The following is a 23,786-nucleotide window of genomic DNA, read 5'->3' as shown; positions in this document are numbered from 1 at the left end:
GACTAAATGACTAAACAACAACAACAATTTGTTGTTGTTGTTAACTCAAATGCAGAACCGGGCCCAAACTAACAAAATGAATTTCAACAGGGACTAATGTAAGATTCTGCATTTAGGCAGGAAGAACCAAAATCCCCACCCCAAACAACACCCCAGAATATTACTTTTCTTCCTCCTCGCTCCCAACCCACATTTCCTTTTGTATTCTGTCTTTTAGCAACTGTGTATTATTCATATTATCTAGCCTCTTCCAGCTGAAAAGTGAAATAAGAGCGAAACTTGCCTTTCTAGGGCAGTTTTTCCATGCTCGATGTTTTATTGTGTTTTTAATATATTGTTGGGAGCCGCGTAGTCTGGCAGGGGCAACCCGGTCAGATGGGCAGCACATAAATATTAAAATTATTATTTATTAAAAATATATAATGCCTTCATCCAAAAGATCACAGGGCCGTTTACACTGCAAAGTTACTGGGCTTCATTCAACTCCCAGCAGCCAACTCAGGATGGCCAGTGGTCACGGAGGATGTTTCTAGACCAGAAATAGGATTAATAAAAATATTTAGGAAAACAATTAAGGAGCTTTGAACATATTAAGATGTATTTAAGTTCTGGCTTTCTTGCAACGGCCCCATGCATCACTGCAAAGCTTCTGGCACAATGCCTGGTGGATGAGGCCCACTTTCAAACCCAATGTGGCAACTGGGCTGGATCCCAACATCAGCAACAGGGAGGGCGAGGTTCTCCAGGCAGGATCCGGGCTTTTAACAGCTTCACGGCTGCAGCTTCGAATGCATCGTGCTTCTTTCCTTGCGCTCATCCCTGATGGACTGTTTTGATTTTTTTTTAATAAAAAAAAGCCGGAAGAGGCTTCCGGTGAAATTGCTTCACTCACAGAACGTGATCAATTCACCACTTAACCTTCTCTCAGGACAACTCAATAGCGAACATTTAAAAGTCTCTCTGGCTGGAAGGGAGAAACAGCTCCTATAGGCTTGATCGTTCTCTTCCAATTTCCATCGATCCGGGAGACCAGGAATACTGAAACTGTCTTATTTTGAGTGGGTTGTGGTGTTTCACTCGGGTTTTGCAGAACAGCAGTATTGGAGACGCCTAGTTTTAGGCTAGCACAGCTGACACTTGCGTCTTATTATTATTATTATTATTATTATTATTATTATTATTATTAATACCCTGCCCATCTAGCTAGGTTTCCCCAGCCACTCTGGGCGGCTTCCAACAGAAATATTAAAATACATTAATTTATTAAACATTAAAAGCTTCCCTAAACAGCGCTGCCTTCAGATGTCCTCTAAAAGTCTGGTAGTTGTTTTTCTCTTTGACATCTGGTGGGAGGGCGTTCCACAGGGTGGGTGCCACTACCGAGAAGGCCCTCTGCCTGGTTCCCTGTAACTTGGCTTCTCGCAGTGAGGGAACCGCGAGTCTCCCCAACATGAGGGTCTTCAGGTGCATAGGACTACGGCTCGCTAGGGCTGAGAAAGCTGCAGGGCAAAACATCAGGGAGAGGGTCAAATTGGGGAAGAACATGAGAAGAGTGTGCTAGATCAGGCCAATGTCCCATCTACTCCAGCTTCCTCTTCTCACAGTAGCCAACCAAGACACCCATTATGGGAAACTGGCAAGCAGAATACAAGCACCAAGAGCCCTCTTCCTTCCTGTGATTTCAGCAACTGGGGTTCAAAAGCATTTCTGCCTGTGGAGGCAGAGCAGAGTAGTCCTGGCAAATTTCTCTCCTCCTTCATGTCTAATCCTCTTTTAAAGCCATCCAAGTTGGTGACCATCACTGGCTCCGGTGGGAGGGAGTTCCACAGCTTCACTCTGCGCTGTGTTACAGGTAGGTAGCCGTGTTGGTCTGAGTCGAAGCAAAATAAAAAAATTCCTTCAGTAGCACCTTAAAGACCAACTAAGTTTTTATTTTGGTATGAGCTTTCGTGTGCATGCACACTTCTTCAGATACACTTGAAACAGAAGTGTCAGACCCTGCGCTGTGTGAATAACTTTCTTTTATCTGTCCTGAATCTTCCAACATCCGACTTCATTGGATGTCCAGGGATTGGAATCGTAGAATCATAGTCCCCACGGATCATCTAGTCCAACCCCTTGCAATGCAGGAATCTCAGCTAAAGCATCCAGGAGAGATGGACACCCCATCTCCAATGAAGGAAAGAAAGTCCATCAGCTCCCGAAAGTTCAGAAAGAAAGTTCTTCCTGATGTTTCGTCGGAATCTCCTTGCCTTTTCAATCTGTTGGGTTCGGGTCTTACCTTCTGGAACCAGAGAAAACAAGCTTGCTCCGTCTTCCCTGTGACAGCTCTTGACATATCTGTACATCACATTTCAGTCTTCTCTTCCCTCGCTGAACATCCCCAGCTCCCTCAACCAGGGGCGTACCCAGGATCAAAACTAGGGGAGGGCAAGGAACAGGAGGGAAGGGGCCACAAAGTGGGAACGTGGGCGGGACTACGGAGCATCCCAGTGGAGCGGCAGCCGTGGGCGAGAGCGGCGCTGCCGGCGGGGCTGGAGGGCAGAGGCGGAGGAAGAGCACAACCCAGCAGAGCATGAGTTCCGCGTTCCTGCCCGCCCTGCCGCGCCATGCCCTCCAGCTTCCCGTCGCGCTCTCTGGTTCCCCGCCACGCTTGGCCTGGCCGGAGGGCGCGGCGGGGAACTGGAGGGAGGGTGCGGCGCAGTGGGCGGGAACGCTGAACTCACGCTCCACCAGGCTGTGCTCCGCCTCCGCCTCTGCCCACCAGCCCCGCCGGCAGCGCCGCTCTCGCCCACGGCTGCGCCGGCCCTGCTTCTAGGGGACAGATGCCCCCCTGCCCCATGCTGGGTACGCCCATGCCCTCAACTGTTCCTCATCAGGCTTCGTTTCCTGGCCCTTGACCATCTTGATCACCCTCCTCAGCACACACTATCCGGCTTGTCCGCATCTTTCCTAAACTACCAACTCTCCCCCCCCCCAGCCACCGCTGCAAAAAGTGAGACAGTCTCCACACAGACACACACAACTTCACGGTGCTTATTAGCTCCCTGCACCGAGGATATTCACAGAGATGCAAAAGGCGGCAGATGCCTCTGAGCCCCAAGGCATCCGGGAGGCCAGGAGGCACCCCATTTCCAAAGAGTTTCCTGCTTTTCCAGGGCTTTGCTTTCAAAACCGCCTTCAACCCCCAAATAATACTTTGTTTCACTTGGCCAAACGCACACACAGCGTGCACCCAGTGGGCCTGTCAGGCTAATTATATTATCAGCGCAGGAGAAATAGCAGCAGCCCCAGCCCCAGAGTGCTTGCGGAGAAAAGAGGCAGAGAGGCCTCCATCCTTCCAGGAAGCAGGTTCAAATGCTCAGGCAATCTCACCCACCCACCGCAACGCCTCCGCTTCCCTCCTCTGCGTGGATGGCACAGCAGAAGAGCAGAGCTTTGGTCTCCCCCCCCCTCTCTCTCTGTAAACAGAAGAGCCCATAAACAGGCGGAAGAACCTGGTGGGAGAGCGAGGGGAAATGTGACCAAGGGCTTGCGACCACAGTGGGGGGAAGCCGACATGTGCAAATGCCTCTGTAATGCAAGGCTAGAGAGCCATCAGGTCCTCTCTGCACACTGAGCTCCCAGAGGAAATCGCCTCTGACTGCTAACTCATTCCAGCGCATCATGGGATGGGATTCTGGGGCGGAGGAGGAGGGAGAGTTGCAGAAGGTACCAGTGGAGTCTCACAAAAAGGTGTCATAGAATCATAGAATCGTAGAGTTGGAAGAGACCCCAAGGGCCATCCAGTCCAACCCCCTGCCGAGCAGGAAACACCATCAAAGCATTCTTGACATATGCCTGTCAAGCCTCTGCTTAAAGACCTCCAAAGAAGGGGACTCCACCACACTCCTTGGTAGCAAATTCCACTGCCGAACAGCTCTTACTGTCAGGAAGTTCTTCCTAATGTTTAGGTGGAATCTTCTTTCTTGTAGTGTCGACCTTCTGCAAACTCCAAAAGCACTGCATGCCTTCAGAGGTGCGCCTCCTTGCTGCCAGAGCACAGCAGATGGGAGTGGTGCGGTGATGCGCAAGCCACTTCCAGAAAAGTAATGGAATATAGAACATGTTTAGCACTCATTTCCACATTAATTGATTCCCTGCCCCCCCCCCCAAAAAATAGCGGCGAGACCCGCCTTTGCCATTGGTGGGCACAAAGGGGCTGTCCCCATTTGCCCAGCGACTCAACTCCAAGGGTACATGAGCATCACATAGGCTTCTCCAGAAAGGAATGCTTCAACAATCTTTCAATTAAATACAGAAGAAGTAAAATCAGCTGGATAAATGCTAAGGTATACTGGGCAGCATCCAGACATCACTGTATTCCATTTCCATGACGTTCCCCTTACTGTTAATTTCCGCATTCTATTTGAGCTTTCACACAACCCATAAAGCCACTTCTGAAAAATTTGTGCACGTTTAGTGCTCGTTTCCATGGGTTTTTTATTCCGGAGGATATCTGCTTGCAGCCCCTTTAACTCAGAAGATTGCACGAATGAAGTGATAAAATGTGTGGCTCTTCCCTGCTGTTTTCATGGTGGAACAGAAAGTAACAGTGTCATCCAAGGCCTTCCAGCAATTGGGATTCAGAAGCATTGCTGCCTCCAGTTGTAGAGAAAGAGCACAGCCTTTGTGGCTAGTAACCATCAGTAGCCGCTCTTCCTCTGTGAATTTGTCCAATCCTTTCAAAACCATCCACGTTGGTGGCATTCACTGCCTCCTGTGGCAGGGAGTTCCAAAGTTTAACTATGTGCTGCATGAAGACGGACGTTCTGAATCTTCCAACATTCAGCCTCACTGGGTGCCCATGAGAACTAGTGTTATGTAACCAGCCCATCTAAATAAGGAAGCGATTTTAGATAATGGACAAGTGGGTTTTGTATGCTTCCAGGAGCTCTGGCCAGAAGGCTGCTCGCGCCCTGGGCCTGATGCTTAACGACAGGGAAGCTGAGAGCGCAAAATGCTTGCAACTGGACTTGGCAGCAAAGCAGCGGTCGCCTTGGACGCTCTGTGGATTCTCAGCCCTTCTGGCTCTCATGAGAACAGAAGAAGAGGCTGCTGGATCAGGCCGATGGCCCATCCTGTTCTCACAGTGGCCAACCAGATGCCTGTAAACGGGATTCAAGCACAAGAGCCCCCTCCCCTCCTTCAGTTTCCAGCAACTGGGATACAGAAGCATTTCTGCCTCCAACTGTGGAGGGCAGAGATGATGGTCATTGTGGCTGGCAGCCATCAATAGCATTCCCTTCTTCCCTGGGTTTCCTCCTTTAAAGCCATCCTTGCTGGTGGCCATCGCTGCCTCCTGTGAGAGCGACTTCCATAAATGTGCTGCAGAAAGAACGTATTTCACTGTGCTCTGAATCTTCCAGCATTCAGCTTCGTTGGCTGTGCACAGGTTCCAGTGTTAGGAGAGAGGGAGGAAAACTTTTCTCCATCCACAGACATCTGTGGCATAGCTGGGGGCTGGGATAGCTCTGTCAGAAGAGCATGAAGTTAATCTCATGGTTCTGGGTTCGAGATCCACAATGGGCAAAAGATTCCTGCATTGCAGGGGGTTGGACTAGATGACCTTTGCGGTTCCTTCCAACTCTACGATTCTATTATCCCAAGTCAAGAGGGCCTAACCAAGGAGTCATCTGGAACATGCAGCCTTGCCTTTTTTTCTCAAGGCCCTAGAGGGGGCGGCTGCAAGCGCTCCACCTCTCCCTTCCAGCCCAGCCCAGTCCCGAAAGGCGGGGGGGGGGGGGTTGGACTTTATGCTTCTTGTAATTGGTCAAATAAAGGATAAAAGGGAAAGGAATTCCCCTGGGGTTCTGGCAGAGGCAATCTTAGGTCAGCTCCTCTAATCCACAGCCCTGCCATTGTGAGGGAGTCAAGCAGCCACAGCCGTGGGCTGGAGCAGTTTGCAAAAAGGTCTCAGAGGGTCAACCCTGAAAGGATTTATTAACCGACACAACCTCAGGGTGTTGCCAATCCCAAGCGGTTGTTGCTCGGCTCCAATTTCATGGTGCAATCTGGGGCTGAGGCTCTCTCCTCCCTGCTGCAGCCCATCTCGGAGGCTGGAGAGCTTCCCTCTTGCAAATCAGGCATTTCCCATCCTCTCAATAGCCAAGCCGCACTCTGGCCAAATTCAAATTGGAAGCGAGCCCTGCAAGGTTTACTTTCAACTTTCAAAAAAAGTTATCTATGCACGGACCAGATGCCTACCCAGGAGAGACTGGGAGCACAAACCCGATCAGATTGTCAGGATGCAGCAATCCCAGATTTCTATATTTATTTATGATCTGCCGTTACTGATATGCCCCCATTCAGCAAAGCTCTCCTGAGGCAGCTTGCAAAAAGATGGACCATTTCATGCAAATACAGGGCAATCACAGAGCTGGTAGGGACCAAAAGGGTCATCTGGCCCTTTGCAATGCAGAAATTGCTCCGTGTGCATGGCAGAGCTGCAGCCATTGTCTAGTCAAAATAGGGGACTTCTTCCTCTCCTGCTGATGGGCTCATGGATGGCAGAAGTGTGATGGACAGCCCACCTCGCAGGGTGGGCAACTTGGTTACATCAAGGGAGACGCCATGACCCAGATCACACCCAATGCAGAGATGCAGAACTACCGTATTAGCAAGGGTTATGGTGGGCCACAGCTGAGTGGCAGAGCTGAAGTTGGCATGCAAAATAGCATCCCTTGTGCCTTAAGTCTGTTCAAGCTTCACCTTGGAGCTGGATGGATATGTGGGTTTTGAAATTCACCAGGAGCCGGGCGTATTTTGCACCTGGCTATCATCCACCTGCAACCAAGTTTGCATCACCATCTGGAGGGGCCTGCCTGGGGATCATTGGATCTCAACTGTTTTCATACATCAGCAACACATCCTGTAGAATTCTATCAGTTATATTTTATATGCGCAATCAAAATGAATTTCAGGAATCAAAATGTTTTTGTGCAGTGAGCGATGTTGTAGCTCAGGGGTCAGCAAACCTTTTCAGCAGGGGGCTGGTCCACTGTCCCTCAGACCTTGTGGGGGGCCAGACTATATTTTTGGGGGGAAATGAACGAATTCCTATGCCCCACAAATAACCCAGAGATGCATTTAAAATAAAGCACACATTCTACTCATGTAAAAACACACTGATTACTGGACCATCCGCAGGCCGGATTTAGAAGGCGATTGGGCCAGATCCGGCCCCCGGGCTTTAGTTTGCCTACTCATGTTGTAGCTCATTGTTGGCTCTTGTCTTCATTTACCCCACCCCACTGCCCTGCTCACAGTTGTAATATTCTTACATTATGAATGGTCCACGTCACCATTAACAAAAAGAAGTTGGAATAGGCCAACACATATATGTGGATTGTGCCTGGGTCAAGTGACTTTTTATCAAAGCTCTTAACCGAGCTCAAGGCTGTCATCTGAACGAGCCAGATGTTTAACTGAGAATCAATCGCAGTCTGCCCATCAATTGAAAAGTAAGACTTTAGGGCTGTCTTACCCCAAAATGGCAACAAGACTTTCCATTTTGCTCTTTGCAACCTTGATTTAAGGAGCCTCTTGGCACCTAGCTTTATATATCTGAATTTCTAACACTGCACCAGGACTAGTAGCCATCGACAGCCCTCTCCTCCTCTATGAATTTGCCTAATTCTCTTTTAAACCCACCCAGGTTGGTGGCCCTCACTGCCTCCTGTGGGAGGGAGTTCCATAGTTTAATTCTGTGCTGCATGGAGAATTTGGAACATGGGGAGGCCATGGAGCCCCCCAAGAAGGGAGCGCTCTGCCAGCTCCAAGGGGACACAGTCGAAGCTAAAGGCAGCCCTGTCTCTGCCGGCTATATTTAGCACTTCCATGGATTTCGACCCCTGCTAATGAAAGCAGGGCAGCAGCCGTCTGTTCCAGGCACCCCGCCCAGACAAAAGACATTACAACAAAATCAATAGCAAGGAACACAAAACTACACCACTACCAGTCGAGGGAGCGAGGCATGATGAACTCCTGGCACCTTACTTCCAGCGCCACCAGGAATAGACAAGAGGGTGGGGTTAAACCACCCAAACAATCCATTTTCCAACGGCTGGGAGTATGGATGACATTGCAGGCTACTCTGAACTCCAGGTTCACCTTAGATTCCAGAGCCCAAAACCCACCTCTCACCCCTTCTTCTCCTTTCCCGGCAAAATGGATTAGGAAGAACAGCAACTCCACAGTTCTGTGATTCAATGGGTTCTTCTCCCTTGCACAAGCTCTAGGGCAGGGTGCTGACATTTTGCAAAAAAAATAACGCTCCCGATGGTTTTTCTGCAGAAATCTCCCCTTTCTTAGAAATACATTGATTCATGAAAATTATTAATAACATGCTGAATACCAGTCAAATTGTGCAACTGGTGTGGGTAACAAGTCAGATCTAGCTGCAATTAACTCTTATTCCAGGAGACGTCTCCCCAGGAACTACATATTGATGAGCCCAGTTCTTCAGGGCCAGCCGTGTTAAAATTAGTATGTTAAAGCCGTCCTTCGTTCCTTCGTTTTCCTTAAAACTGAAACACAGCAAGGAAAATGCATGCTGTTGCGCTATCACAGCTTGTAAATATCTACAAGTATTCCAATAAAAATAAATTTCAAAGGAAAGCTCTGAATTTGCTTGAATATGGATCATTTAAGCCACACTAAGGACACTTTATCACCCCTGCCCCCCAAAACAGTCTTTTGGTTACCGGAATTTTTCTGGAGATAATTATAAAATATGTAAAATTAACATGGCACATGCTTGGCAAATAAAATTAAAGCCTGTTGAACATAGTAACGGTAAAGGGACTCCTGACTGTTAAGTCCAGTCGCGAACGACTCTGGGGTTGCAGCCAGCGTACAGCTTCCAGGTCATGTGGCCAGCATGACTAAGCCGCTTCTGGTGAACCAGAGCAGAAACATGGAAGTGCCGTTTACCTTCCCGCTGGAGTGGTACCTATTTATCTACTTGCACTTTGTGCTTTTGAATTGCTAGGTTGGCAGGAGCTGGTATTGAGCAACGGGAGCTCACCCTGTCACGGGGATTCAAACCGCCGACCTTCTGATCGGCAAGCCCTAGGCTCAGTGGTTTAGACCACAGCACCACCCCCGTCCCATCATACATTTATGTATGTTGAACATACATAAACGGTAAATCAAACTTCCCTCCGTTTAAGGCAATAGAAAATTTACTGGGTTTTTCTCCAGATATAAGGTCTTCAAGAAAATTCACATCACTGCCCCAGTGATGGGGCACTTGTCTTAGGGACCAGTGCGAGAAACACAGGTATATAAGCTAATCTCCAAATGGCACCTTGAACCCAGGTCACAGTTCCCACAACAGAATGCCTAGGCACTTTTTTGTTTTACAGTGAGAATTTTTGTTGTTATTATTATTATTCATTTCATTTCTATACCACTTTATATTTTAAAGAAAAATATCAAAGCGCTTTACAACACATTACAAATCAAATAAAACACTACGGAATAAAGCAAATTCAAGCTTCAAGGAAAATATTTCAGATCCTTCACTTACTGACATTTTGCTTTGTCCCTATTTATTTACCTACTTATTTACAGTCGTACCTTGGTTTTCGAACAGCTTAGTTCCCGAACATTTTGCCTCCCGAATGCCGCAAACCTGGAAGTGACTGTTCTGGTTTGTGAACTATTTTTGGAAGCTGAACATCCAGCGTGGCTTCTGCGGCTTCCGATTGGCTGCAGGAGCTTCCTGCAGCCAATCAGAAGCTGCACGTTTTCGAACGTTTCGGAAGTCGAATAGACTTCCGGAATAGATTCCATTTGACTTCCAAGGTACAACTGTATATTGTTGCCCCATGACAGAAGAAGTCCAGGAAGCCAGTGGGGTGTACTGGTGAGAGTGTTGGACTAAGACCTGGGAGAGACCAGGGTTCAAATCCCCACTCCTTCATGAAGCTCACAGGGTGACCTTGGAGTCAGTTGCAACCTCTCACCTCCCTCGCAGGGTCATTGTAAGGATTAAGTGAGGAGGGGGTGAACCATGTGCTCCTTGTGAGAAAAAGGTGGGATATAAACGCAACAATTAAGCTCTTCTGCTGGCCTGCTTGTCAGTCCGGCATCCAGAAATCTCAATGTGGTCACAATTGGACCAACACAAGGCAAGAAACATACCTGGCACCTGGGAAATTTCTAACACCGCTTAGGACCCAAGACAAAAGCGTAGGTCAGGCATCCCCAAACTTCACCCCTCCAGATGTTTTGGAGTAAAATTCCCATCTTCCCCGACCACTGGTCCTGTTAGCTAGGGATCATGGGAGTTGTAGGCCAAAACATCTAGAGGGCCACAGTTTGGGGATGCCTGACGTAGGTCTTAACCATTTCATATACCCTACATCTCTGGGTTATTTGTGGGGCATAGGAATTCATTCATTTCACCCCCCAAAAAAATATAGTCTGCCCCCCCCAACAAGGTCTGCGGGACAGTGGACCAGCCCCCTGCTGAAAAAGTTTGCTGGCCCCTGCTTTAGAGGTCAAAACCAGCACTCTAAATTATGCCAGGAAACTAATCGTGAAGATCACAGCCACTGCTCTTCACCTCCATGCTGCCTGTGGCTCAACCATGGTTGGGCTTAGCATTACACCCCTCCATACAAACCATGAGCTGCAACCAGGGTTTGTACTTGGCTTACCACTGGTGGTTTACCTAGGGAAAACAATAGGTACTGCATTTCCCAGAATTCCCTAGGATAGGGGATTAACCAGGATTTCCTAGGGTAAGTGGTTAACCGTTAACCACAGTTCAAGAAGGATATTGACAAGCTGGAACGTGTCCAGAGGAGGGCAACCAAAATGGTCAAAGGCCTGGAAACAATGCCTTATGAGGAACGGCTTAGGGAGCTGGGTATGTTTAGCCTGGAGAAGAGAAGGTTAAGGGGTGATATGATGGCCATGTTCAAATATATAAAAGGATGCCATATAGAGGAGGGAGAAAGGTTGTTTTCTGCTGCTCCAGAGAAGCGGACACGGAGCAATGGATTCAAACTACAAGAAAGAAGATTCCACCTAAACATTAGGAAGAACTTCCTGACACTAAGAGCTGTTCGGCAGTGGAATTTGCTGCCAAGGAATGTGGTGGAGTCTCCTTCTTTGGAGGTCTTTAAGCGGAGGCTTGACAGCCATCTGTCAGGAATGCTTTGATGGTGTTTCCTGCTTGGCAGGGGGTTGGACTGGATGGCCCTTGTGGTCTCTTCCAACTCTATGATTCTATGATTCTATGATTCTAATCGGCAGTCCTGCCCTTGAGAAACCTGGAAGCTGAATTCTACACCAGCTGAAGTTTCCGAACCATCTTCAGAGACAGCCCTACCTGTCCAGGTAGGGAGGGGGTGCAGTAGCTAGAGGTTGCAAAGGACCCAATGCCTCAGAATGCACAACATTTGAAAGCCAAACTAATTCAGAAATGCAGCTAGGGGGAAAAAACCCAACATCTGCTCTCGCCGAATGCGCTGCAAGGACGGGCCGCAGGCTCTGCCAATAAAAGGAAGTGTAACCAAACAAGCAGCCAGAGGAAAGAGGAGGAGGAGAGAGGGAACAATATTAACAAATAAAAAGAGACGCTAGTCGGCATCCAAACTCACGAAAAATAAATATTGAAACTGACCCCAAACTGTTATTTAAACACAGTGTTTCTTTCCCCATCTGTCTCCAGCTCTCTCTTCCTGGAAACAATAGGAAGAGCAGGAAGAGGGAGCAGGGAGAATACTAATACGCAGTGGGTGTTCACATCCTCCCAGAATACAGGCACATTCAGAGACAGTAATGGGGTTATATGGGCAGAAGGAAACCCTTTCAGGGCACATTCCAGCATGTAGCTGTTGTCGCCATGCGCACACTCCACTCAAGTGAATGGGAGGTGTGCAAGAGCACATGGAAAGTTCTGGGACTTGGTGGGCAGAGAGAGGGGAGAGGCTCCCTCATACTTGGGTATGAGAAGACAGAGGTTTTGAATACGGCTACCACACACAAGCTTGCTTTCCGCAGCTCCAGAGTGGAGGACCTGAAGCAATGAATTCAAATGACAAGAAAGGAGATTCTGATGAAACGTTAGGAAGAACTGACTGGCGGTAAGAGTTCTTGGACAGCAAAGTGGACTCCCTCAGAAGGTGGTGAGGAGGTCTGCAAACAGAGGTTGGATGGCCACCTGCCAGGAATGATTTTGTTGTGCTTCCTACATTGCAGGGATTGCGATAGATGGCCATTGTCAGTCCTTCGAAATTAGCCAGCCGCATTTTGCACTTGGCTTCACCACCTGCGGTGGCACTGTGGGTTAAACCACAGAGCCTAGGGCTTGCTGATCAGAAGGTCGGCGGTTCGAATCCCTGCAACGGGGTGAGCTCATGTTGCTCGGTCCCAGCTCCTGCCAACCTAGCAGTTCGAAAGCACGTCAAAGTGCAAGTAGATAAATAGGGACCACTCTGGCGGGACGGTAAACGGCGTTTCCGTGCGCTGCTCTGGTTCGCCAGAAGCGGCTTTGTCATGCTGGCCACATGACCCAGAAGCTGTCTGCGGACAAACGTGCGGCTCCCTAGGCCTATAGAGCGAGATGAGCGCCGCAAGCCCAGAGTCGGACACGACTGGACCTGATGGTCAGGGGCCCCTTTACCTTTACCTTTACCTTGACCACCTGCAACCAAGTGAAGATGCCTGGGCACAAGGATAGCACCTGAGAGCTCCACCATCTAGACTTTGTAAGTTTAGAGAAGAGGTGATGTGTGGACGTTCATAAAACTATGCATGGCATGGAGGAAAGAGACACCCCATAAAGTTGAAGGTCGGAAGATACAGGACAGATAAAAAGAAAGCCCTTCATAGTTCACAAAAGGCCTAGTAAAGCTATGGAGCTCCTTCCCCAGGAGGCAGTGATGGCCACCAACCTGCATAGCTTTAGAAGAGAGCTGGACAAATTCAGGAGGAGAGGACTACTGACGGCTCCTAGCCACAATGGCTATGCTCTGCCTCCACAGCAATGCCTCTGAATACCAGTGGCTGGAAACCATGGGAATGGGGAATGTTGCTCTTGTGTCCGAATCCTGGTTACTTGTTTTCCCCCTGGCACCTGGTCAGCCTCTGAGAGAAGAGGAAGCTGGACTAGATGGGCCATTGCTCTAGTCCAGAGGGCTCTTCTTCTTAAATGCCAATCATTAGACAAGGGGAAGACAAGGCTGCTTGAGAATGCCCTGAAGCCCCTCTCCAGCTGCCCCAAAAGATTCGGTGCATTGCATGGAGTTCAAGGGCAATTAGTCTAATTAAGCGATTAAATTATCTCTCTTTTTTCGAAAATAACTACCTTGGCAGACTAGCTAATGTCTTGCCCCGCGAAGTCTGGCTGCCCCTTTGGGCTCTGATGTCTTTCAGCAGCATGTCAAGGCAGTTTTATTCTGACAGGCATTCACTGTGCAGGAGAGATACCATCATTTCCTCTTTGGTTTTAACGGCTGGATCCAGCTTCTCTTAATTGTTTTATATTTTTATTTTTGTGAAATTGCTATTTTTAAATGCGGCAAGCTGCCCTAAGCATCACTTTCACATTAGAAGGGTGGGATATAAATATGTTTTAGTAAGAAAAGTTTTGCAGGAAACAGAGAGGACCTTTAAAGGGAAAAGCGCTGATCTTTTCCACTTCCGGGTCTTTTTGAAAGGCTGGGAAAGAATCTGATATCTGACAGTTAAAAGTAAGATTTTCCCCATTCATGTCTGTTGCATTAGCAACTGTTGAACTCGCAAGGCTTCCCTGTACAAGTCAAGGCATGGAAGTGTCACTGCAGACCTGCAAAAAACCCCGTGTGGCTCCACACAATATCTCTGCTCCACAACTTTAAGATGCACAAAGTCCTGGGCTCATGCAACTCTCTGCAAAATCAGCTCAAAACTTCTAGGAGGAGATTATCTCTCCTGCCTCACTTTGCCAGTGCCAAAGTCTCCTGCTCATAGGACCTGAGTCCTGATGCACATTTTCTTCCCAACAGCCACAGAAAATAGAGAGCCTCTCGCACACCTCCAAACACAGATGCACATACAAATTCCAGCAAGGCTTCTGCCGCCTACCGGCAGCCTGCAGAATGACAGTCTTGCATCTCAAATGAAGGCCTCCTGTTGGAGCTGGGTTGCCTGAACCAAAACACATCTACAGTACTGAACATCAGGGCCAGAGAGCGGGGGCAGGAGGGGGGGTGAAGAGGAGCTGCCAAGCCCTATAAAAGGCTTAGCTTCCAATATTCAGAAGCCACTGTGCTGATTGTGTTTTCTCTCCCCACAAGCCACACAGAGAGAGCCGTCAGGACTGGTTACAAAAGGCATTAGTGCCAGGGCAAGAATGCAAATCCAGAGACTACAAAAGCACTCCAAAATTTCTGCATTTCCACAGGTCAGAAGGGAAGAGGCACTCGGCACAGTCCTTTGTCTTCCACAGAGGTAGGGTTGTCTCTTTTCAACCTGGAGATGTCAAGTAGGATGCGGTGAACAGCGCACACACAGCACACACACTGGCAGGCATGAAAATGGCAGGGCTGGGCTCCACGTTAGTGCCAAGAGGTGCCAGGGCCCACCACCCAAGATCTGCATGCCCACAGGCCACAAAAGAAAATGTCCAAAGGCCCAGCAAGCAGAGAAAATGGCCTCGTTCCCAAGCACCAGGCTGCTTGTGCCAGTGTTGAGAGCTGGCGCTCGGCATCCGTCTGCCACTGTGGGCAAACCAGAGAATACAGGGGTACCTTGGTTCCCAAACGCCTTGGTACTCAAACAACTTGGAACCCAAACGCAGGAAACCCAGAAGTAAGTGTTCCGGTTTGCAAACTTTTTTCGGAAGCTGGACGTGATGTTTTTGAGTGTCACACTTCTGTTTTGCATGTTAAACTGAGGTCTGTCTGTTTTTGCTATTTATTTTGCATTTTTGCTTTTGCGGCTCTTTTTGTTTTGTTTTTGTGACTGTGTGGAACCCAGTTCAGCTACTGATTGGTTGACTGATGTGTGAAATGCAGTACATTGTTTATTGCTTTCATTTTATGGATCCATGGTCTGGCTAGATAGTAAAATTCATGTTAAATTGCTGTTTTAGCGGTTGTTTTGAAAAGCCTGGAACGGATTAATCCGTTTTGCATGACTTTCTATGGGAAAGTGTGCCTTGGTTTTGGAACGAACTTCCGGAATGGATTAAAGTTTGAGAACCAAGGTACCACTGTAGTAAGGTTGGAAGGGAACCCATGGGTCATCTAGTCCAACCCTCTGCAATGCAGGAGTTGCAGCCAAAAATAGGATACTTTTTATCCAGCAACCAAGTTACACTTTTACACAAAATATTGTTTCATAAACAAACCTGAAGGGCCAGCCTAGGTACCCAGAACTAAATTCTTCCAAGTCTGCCATTCTGTGCTTGAGTTGTTTCTTTGTTGCATTCTGGTGCTTTTTAAAGAATTATTTGAAATAGAACAGTATGATAAAAGAACTTCTGTGACAGAAATAAAAACCCTCCCTTTAACATCCTCCTAAAACTGAGGTGGGGTTTTCAAATGCCTTTCTTGCCTCCCAGGACCCTGACCTCAGGATCCCCAGATCATTGAAGACTCGCTTTAACTAAATGATCAAATAGGTAAGGAGACTGGAATGAAAGAAAGAATAAAGGCAAGGTGGATTTTCTGAGGTTCTCCTTCAAAACCCATGAAAATAAGACGGGCTAGACACCTTCTCAGTCCTGAGAGGGGTCAAGGAAGCCCTGAGAGATCCCTTGCTGGGAACGTCTTTTGCTGGCCAGAACACACTTTCACACCTAGAATCATAGAATCATAGAGTTGGAAGAGACCACAAGGGCCATCCAGTCCAACCCCCTGCCAAGCAGGAAACACCATCAAAGCATTCTTGACATATGCCTGTCAAGCCTCTGCTTAAAGACCTCCAAAGAAGGAGACTCCACCACGCTCCTTGGTAGCAAATTCCACTGCCAAACAGCTCTTACTGTCAGGAAGTTCTTCCTAATGTTTAGGTGCAATCTTCTTTCTTGAAGTTTGAATCCATTGCTCCGTGTCCGCTTCTCTGGAGCAGCAGAAAACAATCTTTCTCCCTCCTCCATATGACATCCTTTCATATATTTGAACATGGCTATAATATCACCCCTTAACCTTCTCTTCTCCAGGCTAAACATACCCAGCTCCCTAAGCCGTTCCTCATAAGGCATCGTTTCCAGGCCTTTGACCATTTTGGTTGCCCTCTTCTGGACACGTTCAAGCTTGTCAGTATCCTTCTTGTATGCTTGTGTTAGCCGACACCCACAAAATGAAGAAAAATCTGGACATGTTAGCAAAACTACGCAATGCAGAGAAGATGGAGTCTACCCAGCCAAAACAGCTGTTATCTCTGTCAAGCAAGTACAAATTCAACACACACCAGCAACCTGTGCGTAAAGTAGGATAACCGCTAACACTCACGGCTTCTCCACACGTCACAAGTTATTTCCACAAGACTCTCCAGCACCCACGTTCTCTTCAAAGCAAAGGCCCCGGGCAACTGATGTCAGGTGGTCAGTGACTCAGATGCCACGGTGACTGCAACGCGAGTCATACAAAGCTTACTCTCTCCTACACAAGCAACCTTTGCAGAGATACAGGTTGAGGGGGCATTGACATGCCCAATTTCTTAACCCCCACGCAAGGGTTCATATCGAGAGTCGCGCATGTAGCTGAGGCAATTGCAACCCACTTGGGAATCAGATGGGATGAGGAAACCATGTTGCTTCTTAGCAAGTGCTCTTTAAATAGGTGAAATAAGGATATTCCTGTTTGGCACAATTTTCTACGGACTAGCCAAGCCCCTGGGACCCCGTATCATGCAGACATCCTTTGTTGCTAACAGTTGTTCTGCAAAGTCTCAGGTCTTTCCCATCCCCTGCTACTAAAGACTCTTAGCTGTAGAAGCTGCCCAGGATACTGGGACCTTCTGCATTCAAAGCAGGTGTTCTTCCTCCAGGCTGGAAGCTGTAACCAGTTCCCTACAAATACATGAACTGGGACAAATGCCAAACCCACTGCCCTTCGGTCTGTATTTGTGTCCTGCCTGTGTCGTGGACTCACATTACTAGCAAACCCTCAAATTTCCCCTTCTGCGAAATGGACACTGCCCTACCTCGCAGGGTTGTTTAAAACAAAACCTGCCAACATTTCCGATGTTATTAATGGAGCACTGCACAGCAGGCTCGCTTCTCCATTAATTCAAAATTCATGTGATCAGTGCACAACATTCTGGGACTCCTTAATTGCTCAAATTTTGTTTTATTCATGAGCGATAATTTACGTTTAAATGTTCCTTGAGTGACTTATTTGTTGTCTATTTGGGGCCATGCTCCAGGGGCTCTACAGGGAATGCAAAACTCTGCAAGCGTCAAGCTTTTCCACTCTCATTTAAGCACATGGGGGAACTGTTCCAGCAGGAGATTGGGATTCCACACTTACCTATGAAGCAGCTCCTTTCAAAAAGCACAGGCGGAACCACCACCACCCATGAAATAAAGACTCTGGGACACACAAAAAACGGGGATCATTCCCATCTGTTATGGGCAAATGGCAATTGTGCAAGAGATCTGCCCAGAGGACTGTGCACCCCAGTTAGATCTGTTGTTTTGCTTTTAAAAAAATAAAAATCCCAGTGTTTTAAAAACTTTTTCAATGTAACTTTTCAAAAACTGAATACAAAAACAACACTAACATAAAAATTGATACGCAAACTAAATTTAATACTGCATGAAAAAAACTTTAACTGTACACACCATTTTAAGAAAAGATAGTCACATTTTGATGGTCAGCACATCCTCTCAAGGCACCATCTGCCGGAATGTCTCCAGCCCAAGCAAGGCCCCTTGTGAACATTAGTTGCTGGACAACAAAAATGGGAAATAAAAATGTAAGCATTGAATGGGAGATGTGCATGAGCAAAACTCTGTTTCAGCAGGCCTCACTTTGGCATTATTCCTAGTGGATCATGCCCTTGCAGCTGGTCACAAGCTCTCGCTCTCTTGTAGAGTAGCAGATGACTATCTCATTACATGCCATCTCAGCCTGCTATTTAAATTGACTTTGTATTACACAAGGAAAACATAATAAGTACAAATGCAACCGTTTTCTCAGCAGTTTCAAGCTAAGCAACACAAATTAAGGATTGGCTTCGAAACAAGCAATACTCTTTCTATCTCACACACACACACTGAAAACATTTATGAGGCTTCCCAAGCAAAATTCAGCTACAAGGGCTTAGGTGTTTGTACACACCAGCGATTATTCATCAAGTCCTGAGCATTTGTTTTCAAATGAAGGATCCGGGAACAAGTTCCCCTCAAAAGGCAAAGCCCTGAAGTTGGCCACAGGGTTCCTGTTTCTCCTAAGTTGTAAGAGTCATTCCCTCATGGAAGAGAAAGAAGGAAAGAGGTACGGCTTCATCTGAGTGGGGCTTCTGCCATCTGCCCCAGAGAAGCAGGATATTCTGGAATGCTTTTTATTAGCCAGCGTGGTTCTTTACCAGGCACATGCCAGCCTTTGCAAATTCTGGGATTTGCTACTCAAAGGCTCTGGCAGGAAGGGAAAATCCACCGAAAGCAGATGCAACTGTGAACACGCACACACACACACACACACACCCTCTCCAAATACGCTACTTAAAAAACCCACACAATTCAGTCAATTCATCTTTTGGTTTTTCAACACGCCACACTGCCATCGTGCTGCTCTCTTCTTCTCTTTGAGAAAAGTAGGAGAAAGCAAGCACGCCAAGGGGCTCTCGGGTGCCACCGCCGAGGTTGCCAGGCCACCCTTAGAGAGAAAAAGACTTTCCGGGAACAGGCAACCCAGCCTATATGGCTCAACATCTCAGGGGCTGTTTTTGCAACGTAATGAACAGCAGGATGTGCTGAAAGCAACTCAAAGTGAGGCTCACAGCACCCAACCCACGAACAGCTCAACTGTTGAGAAAATAATCACCCAGGGAGATGCATTTGAAAATACAGCCAGCCAGATTTGAAAATACATTTGAAAAGATGCATTGAAAGATGCATTTGAAAATACAGCCAGGGAAGTCCTACTGACACCCGTTGTCAACTGAAAGCACAGGAGAAAGCCACCAGGGCTTGTGTGTGGCCCAAGAGCCTGCCAGGCATCCTGGCTGCAAGAGGTTGGCAGAGCTAGCAATTTCCTTTCATGGCTTATGCTCAACAGCCTGCTATTAAGGATGGGCACAAACCACTGGGAGGAAACCATCCCCAGCAAGGAATCCACACGCAAACTCCAGAAATATTTGAGCTCCAAGAAGCCATTGGATTAACCAATTTTCTAGCTACAGGTAGGTAGCCGTGTTGGTCTGACACAGTCAAAATAAAAATAAAAAATCCTTCCAGTAGCACCTTAGAGACCAACTAAGTTTGCCATAGGTATGAGCTTTCGTGTGCATGCACACTTCTTCAGATACCACTTCTTCAGATTTTCTAGCGCAAGACGTCTTACTTGCCGGACTACAGCTCCTTCCAAAACTTTGCCTTGGCTGACTGTATTAGGCTGGCAAAAGCTTTCTGCTTGGAGAAGGCAGATCCAGAATTATCCAGCATATTTCTCCTTGGGAATTTAACCCTTTAGAACCAGCCAGCAAATGAGGAAGAACAGGTACCGGTACCTTCCTCACAAAGTTAGCAAGCAAGCACATTGAAAATTGAACCCCGATGAGCCTTCATTTCAATGCAAGTACAGTAGCAACATCTCAGGCTTTTAAAAAAAAACAAAAAACAGCAGCCATTGCAATTTATAAGGCAAGACGTTTGCTCTTCAGACAAATCATTCCCCGTTCTCTCTCACACAGACCTCGAGCTTGCAACATACAAATCACAGCCCCTGGCAGAAACACTGGAGCAGGGACTGTAGAGAACTTGCGAACACAACGGCAACAGGAGCAAACTGGAGATGTAACAGTGAAGCTGGGAGCAGTGGCACAGACAGAAAGCTGTGTGTGGCACAAAGGAAGGTATCCCGGAACAGTTTGCAGGAAAGGAGAAGGAAATATCAGAGCAGCAACAAGAAGACATGGTGGTCGACCAGAGATCAACCAAATCCCTAAATCTCTGCACATCGCTTACAAATGCATTTATCTATCTATTGGACTTCTTGGCCCTGGCCCCTTCATCGTAAGATCCCCGGGCTGGCTACAATAGTAATAGTGTACAACATCAAAAGCAGTCAAAACAATTCACATCAGAAGGCAGTCTCCTTTGCAGTGAGGCTCAGATTCTCTCCCACACACCCTGGTAAGTTGGAGGAGAGTGCAGTTTCAGGAGAGTTTGGAGAGAGGCAGGCAGATGAAATCCAGTTCCTCCGTCCATCTGTATGCACAACTGCTTCTGCTCCCCAAAAGTTGCTGCAAAAAGGAACCACCACCAGGTTTCAAGGCAAGTCACTGGAACATCAGGAGGCCAGATTTCAATGGATTCACACACACATACCCCTCTGACTCCAAACTCCGGGTTTGCCCCAGGCAGCAACAAGGAGAAAGCAGGGCCCAGTCACCCAACGGAACAACGGCTCAAATGCAAAAGGCACCATTGGACAAGCAGCAGCACAACCTCCAATATGAGAAAGACCATGCAGGATTTTTTTTTTTAAAAAAAAACTCCTGACAGAGCAAAAAGGAGCAGGTTAAACTCATGCAAAGATCTCAAGGCTCCTTGATGCACCCCATCAAAATCCCATGGATAGGAGAATACAAGGTATGGGGGGGCCGCACTTTTGACATGCTGAGGGATTCCATATGGCTACCCCCTCTTCCTAAAATCTGCCCCTGCATTTGGCCCCATCCCTCCCAATATCTATGGAGAGGGGCTTGCTTAGCAAGACACCCTCCAAAAAAGAACAACTTTTATGTCCTTATTGAAGAATCTCTCTTTTGGGGGAACAGGGAGAGAGAGATGGAGAAAAGCTGATCTGCACAAAGAGCAAGGGATTTGCAAATTTTACCCAGAGCGTTTGCAGAATTGGAGATGGTGGACTTCAGGGCTTGTAAGTGGAGGATGGGGAGGGCAAATATATCGACTTTTTAAATGGATTGAGGGCACCTTGTATGGAAAGCAGATTTTTCTTTCCATATACTGTAACTTTTTGTTTTTAAGTGAGGGTGCCAGACACTTGTGCAATTATTTTCTTACAATCATCATCAAAGGAGGGGGTGGTTTCTAGGAGTTGGGGAAAGATCCATGTAATTGATGGGGGATCAGCCTTGTCTCCACTTTTAAGATTTCCCTGCGAGCAAGGCCATTAGTCCCATAAAAGCACTTCATGCCCCACAGAGTTATTAAAAAAAATGGGGGGGCAGGGGGCGGGAGAGGATGACTTTTAAAAGAACGCCACTCCTTTCCTGATGCTGAACTGCATCCTTTCCCGAGAAATTCAGGGTCGCTCAAAATCCCCACCCCACCCCCGGCGCTTCCCAAATTGCAAAATACAAAGCAGCCCACGAGATTGAAGGCAACAATTGGGGCGGGGGCGGGGGGGGGGCACGAACCTGTTGCTGCCCTCCCTCCCGACCCTGTAGCAGATGCCTCCCCCCCTCCTCCACCACCACTCCGATTTCAAAGGCAGGGACCCCCACCCCAGGACGCACAATAAGCTGCCCGCTCGCGGCTCCGAGGCGCGCCCAGCTCAGCCGCTGCTCCCTCCAGTCGCCGGGGCGAAAACCGGGTGGAGAGAAAGCAGGATCCGAGAAGGGAGGAAGAAAGAGGAAAAGCGGGCGTGTGGGGGGGAGAGAGAAAGCCGAAGGAGGAGCATTTCCGCTCCGGCTCGATCAATCGGCGCCGGCTAAGAGCTCCCGTGCTTGGGGGTGGGGGAGAGGAAAGGGAGAAGCGAAGCCCCGCTCAGCTGTCTGGCCGGAGCAAAGTGGGGGGGCATCTCTCTTTCCCCCACATCTAAGCCCTGGAGGCGCGCTCCCACCCCACCTCCTCCCTCTACAGGGCCGCGAAGGAGCGAACCCCCCTCCTGCTTTGCTCCCTCTGAACGTCCTTTTTTCGGGGTCCGCGCCAGGAGAGGGGGAGCAGGGGTGGGGAGCCCCTCCGCGCGCCGGGAAGAAAAGTTTCCATAGCAAGAGGAAAGCAGCCCGGGGGGGGGGGGGGCTCGAAAGAGAAGGAGAGGAGACCAAGCAGGAGGGAGGCATCCCCAAATACAGTATCCAGGTTTACGCACGAACCAAATGTGCAAGCTCTCCACAAAATAATGGACAGTATCTAGCTTCGCATGCAAGCCGATGCAAATATATTTCTTACCCTCCCCCCTCCCCAATTGCACACGCCGCGAAGAGGTCGGTGTCCATATTCCGCCCGCCTCCACCCCACAAAATCCCCCCAACACCTCGCTGCCCAATCTGGGCGCCCCACTCACCGCGCGCGCCCTGCGCCCCCCTCCGCCGCGGGGCTCCCGGCAAGCCAGCGCTGCCCGGCGGCTTCGGCTGCCCGGCGTGGTCGGTGCCCCTGGCGGAGCTTCGGCTTGCCCGGCGGCGGCGGCACTGCTTCCCTGCACCAGCTGCGAAGAGAGCGAGAACGAGAGAGAAGCGGAGCGAGGGAGACGCTCTTTTAAACTCCCCCCCCACCCGCGCGCGCCCCACCCCCCATGTGACCAGCCGAGGAAGGGAGGGGGAGGGGAGACTGCGCGCACCCCCCCCACCCCGTCTGGGCACCTCCAAAATATTCTCCCCCTCCCCGCCTCCGGAACTTGCGCGCGAAGTGGCGGCGATCCGGAGCAGGGAAAGCCAGCCAACCCGGTGCGATCCGGTGGCTGGCTGCAAACGGGCTTGCTCCCGAGGAAGCGCGCAAGGGAAGGAGCTGGTTTGCAAGACGTGTTAAGGCGAGCTTACTTCGGAGTAAGCGCTGACGAAGTGGGCGGTTTGGGCGCCGAGGAAACGTGGCCAAACAGCGTGCGGAGGCTAGGGATCGCGACCGCGCAAAAAGTGCGCTCGTAGCGACGGCGGATGCGCAACGGCCATGCAGGGAGAGCGCCAGTCACCCGCCCGCGCCAGGCGGCGGGTTGCGCGCGTCCCGAATCCACAAACACGCGCTGCCCGGTGGTTTGCTTGTTTACTGGGAAGTAAGGCCGCTCGCTCCTCCGAAGTCAGTGCTCACGAGGATCCTGGCCAAAAGGGACAAGTTTGTCCCGGGGGGAACACTGCACACGCGCGACACACGGTCTTATGTGCGCAAAAACTGCCATCTGTGGCACAGCGCGCAACACGGAATACATCTGCTTGCGTGTAAAGACACGGAGTGTAGATACTGACACTCGGGTGGCGTACCACGCTGACCACAGAGAGAAGGGAAGCCACAGAACTGCCGGGGGGGGGTCGGAGATGCTGACACGCGTCTGCCCATGCACACAAACATACACAGGCAGAGAAACGTCGATGTGAGAATCGCCGGGCTCAGAGTACCTCTTCGCAGGGCAGGAATAGGGCGGCTCCGCCAGGAGCAAGCAGCTACCCCCGAGGAAAGGCCGCCCACATGCAGAGAAAGCCCGGGGAGGTAAGTCACCTTAAGGAGAGAGGGCAGTGAGGTGTAGGGGTTAGAGTGCCGGACTAGGACCTGGGAGAGACCGGGGTTCAAATACCCCTTCGGCCATAAAGCTCACAGGGTTCTTGTGGCGAATAAACCATGTAAGCCACCTTGAGTTCCTTGGAGGAAAAGATGGGGTATAAACGCAATAAACAAATGCAAC

General features: G+C 49.0%; 1 protein-coding gene across 2 annotated transcripts in view; it reads right to left on the bottom strand.

The window, feature by feature from the left end:
• CNTFR (ciliary neurotrophic factor receptor) overlaps window positions 1-22,517 on the bottom strand; it is a 367,284-nt gene extending 344,767 nt beyond the window's left edge. The window contains exon 1 of one of the 2 annotated variants that reach the window (XM_060280404.1): window positions 22,461-22,517. The gene's annotated coding sequence lies outside the window, so the exon portion shown is untranslated. The remainder of the gene's footprint in view (window positions 1-22,460) is intronic. The other variant, XM_035100658.2, reaches the window with a different exon arrangement.
• Window positions 22,518-23,786: the final 1,269 nt, after the last annotated feature.

This window comes from Zootoca vivipara, chromosome 11 (genome assembly GCF_963506605.1).
Source record: "Zootoca vivipara chromosome 11, rZooViv1.1, whole genome shotgun sequence".
Lineage (NCBI taxonomy): Eukaryota > Metazoa > Chordata > Lepidosauria > Squamata > Lacertidae > Zootoca > Zootoca vivipara.
Note: the sequence above shows the minus strand (reverse complement) of the source record. Positions and strands in the feature narration are given on the sequence as shown.